Genomic DNA, 6,338 nt, shown 5'->3' with positions numbered 1-6,338 from the left:
TGAGATCAAAATTCAAAGTCTAAATGGCCCAATATGCTCTATGCTCTAGCTCCACAGGTAAATGACAAGACTTACCATACACCAACCTAAAGGGAGTAGTTCCTATAGGGGTTTTGTAAGCAGTCCTATATGCCCATAAAGTATCATCTAGTTTGACAGACCAATCTTTTCGAGAATTGCTCACTGTTTTCTCTAAGATATGTTTGAGCTCCCTATTAGAAATTTCAATTTGTCCTAAAGTTTGAGGATGGTATGGGGTAGCTATCTTGTGCACTACACCATACTTCCTCATTAAGCTCTCAAATTGCTTATTACAAAAATGTGAACCCCCATCACTAATTACAGCCCTTAGAACTCTAAATCTATTCAAGATAAATTTCTTAAAGAATTTCACTACCACCTTAGCATCATTAGTTAGAGTTGCAACAGCTTCTACCCACTTTGACACATAATCGACTCCAACTAGAATGTATTTATTACCATATGAAGGAGGAAATGGGCCTATAAAATCTATTCCCCATATATCAAATAATTCCACCTCAAGAATATCATTAAAGGGCATTTCATCTCTTTTTGACAGATTTTCACTCCTTTGACATTTATCACATTCTAACACAAATTTCCTCACATCCTTGAAAAGGTTTGGCCAAAAGAAACTAGCCTAAAGAATTTTAATGGCTGTTTTAGAGATTCCAAAGTGTCCTCCATAATCAAAAGCATGGCAATGATGCATAACACTCTCTATCTCCTCATCAGGAATACATCTTCTTATTAAACCATCACAACATCTCCTAAAGAGTAAAGGATCATCCCATCTATAAAATTTTGTCTCATATAAAAACTTTTTCTTTTGTTGCCATGTCATTCCAAAAGATAAAACTCCATAAGATAGATAATTCACCAAGTCTGCATACCAAGGTAGTTTAGCAATAAGAGAGAAAAGTTATTCATCCAAGAAAAACTCATCAATAGGGACTGCATCCATTTCTTCATCATCCAATTTCAACCTACTAAGATTATTCGCAACTACATTTTTAGCTCCCTTCTTATCTCTAATTTCCAAATCAAACTCTTGTAGCATCAAAATCCACCTAATGAGCCTAGGTTTAGCCTCCTTTTTACTGAGAAATACCTAATAGCAGCATGATCTGAAAATACAACAACCTTTGAGTCAATAATGTAAGGTCTAAACTTTTCCAATGCAAAGACAATTGCTAAGAATTCCTTTTTAGTTGTTGCATAATTTGTTTGAGCCTCATCCAGTGTTCTGCTAGCATAATAAATAGCATAAGCCATTTTGTCTTTTCTTTGACCAAGAACTGGCTTCACACATAATTTCAAAAGGTAGACTCTAATCAGGCGGTTGAATGATTAGTGTAGTAATAAGAGCTTACTTCAACCTACAAAATGCATCCAAACACTCTTGGTCAAATACAAATGGTGTGTCATGACTTAACAAATTAGATAAAGGTTTAGCTATTTTAGAAAAATCCTTGATAAAGCGTCTGTAGAACCCAGCATGCCCTAAAAAACTTCGAATTCCTTTAACATTGGTAGGAGAAGCCATCTTCTCTATGACTTCAACCTTGGCTTTATCAACCTCTATTCCTTTGTTAGACACCAAATGTCCAAGCACTATCCCTTCCTGAACCATGAAATGACACTTTTCCTAATTTAACACAAGATCAGTATCCGCACATCGCTGCAAAACTTTAGAAAGGTTAGCCAAGCATATGTCAAATGAAGATTCATAAACAGAAAAGTCATCCATAAAAACCTCCATTATATCTTCAATGAAATCTGAGAATATTGCCATCATGCACCTTTGAAAAGTGGCTAGTGCTTTACACAACCCAAATGGCGTCCTTCTATAGGCAAAGGTTCCATATGGACAAGTAAAAGTGGTTTTCTCTTGATCATTTGGATGGATAGGGATTTGAAAAAATTCCGAATACCCATCTAAATAGCAAAAATAAGAATGCCTAGCTAGTCTTTCTAACATTTGATCAATGAAGGGAAGTGGAAAATGATCTTTTCTAGTGGCAATATTTAATTTTCTGTAATCTATGCACATTCGCCAACTAGCCACTGTTCCGATGGGAATTAATTCGTTATTTTCATTTTTAACCACTATCATTCCACCTTTTTAGGGGCAACATGTACTGGACTCACCCAAGTACTGTTTGGTATAGGATATATGATCCCTACATCAAGCAACTTCAAAATTTCCTTTTTAACAACTTCTTTCATATTTGGGTTCAACCTCCTCTGATGTTCAATAGATGGCTTACAATTTTCTTCCAAAATAAATCTGTGCATGTAAAAGTGTGGACTTATTCCCTTAATGTCATCTATGGTGTATCCTAAAACTTTCTTAAATTGCCTCAACACTCTTAACAACTTATCAACCTCTAAAGTGCTCAAGTTTGCATTTACAATTACTGGATAAGTGTCATTGGGGCCAAGAAAATTCATACCTGAGCTGAGAAGGAAGTTGCTTAAGTTCTACCTTAGGTGCATCTTCTTCCTTGAATGATGGTTGCTTAGATTCGACTTTTTCCTTCTTTGTGAGTTGAAAAACTGGAGCAGAAATGCATGGTGGACTACCCTCTAAATGTTGAGCATATGCAGCCACATGAAGGTTGTCATTGTCTATGCTTCCTCCATGAACCAAGCAATTTTCAAGTGGATCTTTCGAATATCTCTTTCTGAAGTGTTCTTCAACTAGCTCATTAGTGATATCAATTCTCAAACAAGTATCAGCTTCAGAATGATGCTTCTTCATGGTGTTATTACTATTGAAAACCAATTGATCTTCACCAACTCTAAGAGTCAATTTTTCTCCCTTAACATTAATAAATGCTTCTGCTGTAGCTAGAAAGGGCCTTCCAAAGATAATTGGGATATTAGAATCATCTTCCATCTCCAAGATGACAAAGTCAACAGGTATATAGAACTTCCTAACCTTCAGAGGCACATTCTCCAAAATCCCTTCAGGATATATCTATAACTGATCTGTCAGCTAACTGAAGAGAAATGTGAGTTGGCTTAAGATCTCCCATATTGAGCTTCTCATAAATAAAGAGGGGCATAAGGCTAACACTAGCCCCTAGATTACATAAAGCTTTTGTAGAATATGACTCTCCAATATGACATGGAATTGAAAAACTTCCGGGGTCTTTAAGCTTAGGAGGAAGTTTCTTCTGGAGTATGGCACTACATTCTTCTATCAAAGCTACAGTTTCATGGTCTTCAAGTCTCCTCTTGTTTGAGAGAGTTTCTTTCAAGAATTTTGCATAAGAGGGCATTTGTGAAAGAGCATCAATAAAAGGCACATTTATGTATAGCTTCTTCAAAACCTCTAATAACTTCCCAAATTGCTTATCAAGCTTAGCTTTTTAAAATCTTTGTAGAAAGGGAAGTTGTGGTTTGTAAGGCTCTAGAGGTATATACTTCTCTTCCTTCTCTTCAATTTTCTCTTTACCTTTTTCTGCACTTTCTTTCTCACTTTCTTGTTTTTCACTCTCATCAATTTCTTTCTCATTTTCTCTCTTCTCACTTTTTGCAGTCTTCTCATTTTTTTCACTCTTTTCATTGTTTACAACCTTCCCACTTTTTAAAGTAATAACTTGACACTGCTCTCTTGGGTTTTTCGGTTGACTTGGAAGTTTTCCAAAAGACTTGGTACTTGAGGAAAATGCTTGTTGTACAATCTGATTTTCCAACATTCTATTATGTATTTGCATCTGTTCTAGCCTTGCTTTCATCTCTCTCATCTCTTCATCATGCTTAGTTTGGTTAGCAAGAATCTATTGTAATAAAGCTTCTATGGTGAAACTTTGTTCTTGCTATTTTGGTGGAGGATTCATGTTTTTCTATTGAAAATTAGGCAATGGTTGCCTATTTTGCTGATATGGAATTCCTTGTTGCTATTGTGGTTGAAGATTCTGATTTGGGACTTGATTTTGCTGATTTTCCCATGAAAAGTTGGGATGATTCCTCCAAGCTGGATTATAAGTTTGAGAGTAAGGATTCCCCATTTGTTTGTTTCCATAATTACCAACATATGCAGCTTGTTCTCTATAGTCTACTCCACAGCTGGTAGTTCCTTCTGCATAAGCAACTTGTTGTGAACTTCCAGATGATGATGATGAACTAACCAACATACTTAAATCTTCCATCTTCTTTGCCAAAATATTTGTAAGTACATCAAACTTTGCATTAATCATGTTGAATGGATCAAGGTCATACATTCCAGCAGCTTGCCTCTCTTAAGTTAGAGCTGGTCCTCTTGGACTACTAAAAATATGAGTATTCTTTGCAATTTTCTCCAATAGCTTATAAGCTTCATCTTCTTGCTTCATAATAAATTCTTCTCCTGTTTAAGCATCAATAATCCCTCTAATTGCAAGAGTAACATTGGTGTATAAATTCTAGTTTATCATCCATTTTAGAATGGCATGATATGGACATTGTCTCTCTAATTCCTTCCATCTCATCCATGATTCATAGAGAGTTTCATCTTCTCTTAGTCTGAAAGCTGTCATTTGATTCCTCAATTCATGAGTTTTTCCAGGTGGACAATATTGTGCAAGAAATGCATCAGTGAGTTGCTCCCAATTTGTAATGGAGTTGTGAGGTAAAGAATCAAGCCAATCCAATGCTCTATCCTTCAAACAGAATGGGAATAGCTTCAATCTTGCTGCATTATCAAATACTCCAGGTTGTTTTGCATATCACAAATCATAGCAAACTTCTTTAGATGTGTGTATGGATTTTCTGAAGGATGTCCCCCAAATTGGGAATTTTGAATCATTTGAAGAACCCCAAATCCATCTTGTGGCTATTTGCATCAATTCTTGGTCTTGCTATACTCTCTCCCAAGTCATCAAAATGAGGAAATGCATGATCCATCATACTTCCCCTAGGCACATTAGCATTTACAACCTCTTCACCTTAGGCTGCATTTTCATTGTTTCGATCATTTCCAGCATTACCACCACCAATTTTAATTCTTTCATCAGCCATGTCTACTTCAATTTCAGTTGCTCTCAAGGCTTCTTTCCTTTTTCTGGTTTCTTTCTTATTGGCTCTACAAAATTTCTCAATTTCAGGATTAAACAATAAGGATGTGTCACTTGTGCTTCTAGCTCTTCTCATAAAAGATTATGAGTACCTAAAAAGAACAAACAAATATAAAAAATAAAAAGATAACAAAAGAAAAAAACTATAAACAACTAAAATAATCAAGAATTCAATCTTAAACAAATAACTCTCCGGCAATGGCGCCAAAAACTTGATAGTGGTGAGTATTCTCGCCTGTCACGTGGGCGACCCGGGTTCGACCCTAGCAACGGTGCCAAAAACTTGATATGACCTAACCATAAGTGCACGGGTCGTACAAGTAATATAAAAAGGATATCATTCCCACGAGAAGTTGTGTTCATGATTGAATTTTTGATATAAAAATTGACTAATTTGAACTATTTTTGAAATTAAAGTAGTAAATTGATAGATATTGAAGTGTGAAATCTATATATGCAAAATTAATAATATATTCAACAATGTAATAATTCAACTAAATTTGCGTCAAATTAAAATAAGCAAATTGAAATATGGCAAGATTAAAAATGGCAAGCAATTAAATTCGATTAGAAATTAACAATGATAAAAGGGGCGATTCCGGAGTTTGGGAGTTCATATTCAAGCTATTTTGAGATTTTTAAATTGGTTATCCAATCTTATGGAATTTACGGTTTTAAGGGGATTAATCCTTAAATCCTTTGAATACTCTTTCGAGTAAGACAAAGAGTGCCTTAATCAATCTAATTCTACTTTCGTGGAGTTAATATTAATCAAGACCCATTAAGTTCCTTAATATTACTGTAAATCCTCTTAATCCTTAGTCTATTTCTAGATCTAAATTAATTAAGTCCAATTTCTTGATTATTTATCATAAGGTTTTCTCTTTTCGGTGCTTCAACCATGGATTAAGAATAATACTTAATGGGATCCTATACTAAGCATATCATTGAGCACACAATAAATGAATAAAACTTTATTAAAACCACAAAATTTGGATTACCCAATCAAAATCCATAAAATATCTCAAATATTACATCCCAACTCCAGAATCTAATGAAAACTACTCACTATCCATAATATTTACAAGAAATTCTGAGTTAATATGGAAATAAAACTTGAGTTTATGCTAAGAACAAAGAATAAGTAACTATATAACTTATGCATTAGCCCAAATAATCATTAGCCCAAATAATCATGAACAAACCATTTATTCATTAATCATTAGCCCAAATAATCGCTTCATTCATAGTTTA

At 34.6% G+C, this 6,338-nt stretch overlaps 1 non-coding gene across 1 annotated transcript; it reads left to right on the top strand.

Moving 5' to 3' along the window:
• The first annotated feature begins 4,455 nt into the window (after positions 1-4,455).
• Positions 4,456-4,562, top strand: LOC131174225 (small nucleolar RNA R71). Its single transcript, XR_009144473.1, has one exon. It is a non-coding gene; the product is annotated as a small nucleolar RNA R71 (small nucleolar RNA).
• The last annotated feature ends 1,776 nt before the right edge of the window (positions 4,563-6,338 follow it).

The sequence above is a fragment of the Hevea brasiliensis genome, chromosome 15 (genome assembly GCF_030052815.1).
Source record: "Hevea brasiliensis isolate MT/VB/25A 57/8 chromosome 15, ASM3005281v1, whole genome shotgun sequence".
Lineage (NCBI taxonomy): Eukaryota > Viridiplantae > Streptophyta > Magnoliopsida > Malpighiales > Euphorbiaceae > Hevea > Hevea brasiliensis.
Note: the sequence above shows the minus strand (reverse complement) of the source record. Positions and strands in the feature narration are given on the sequence as shown.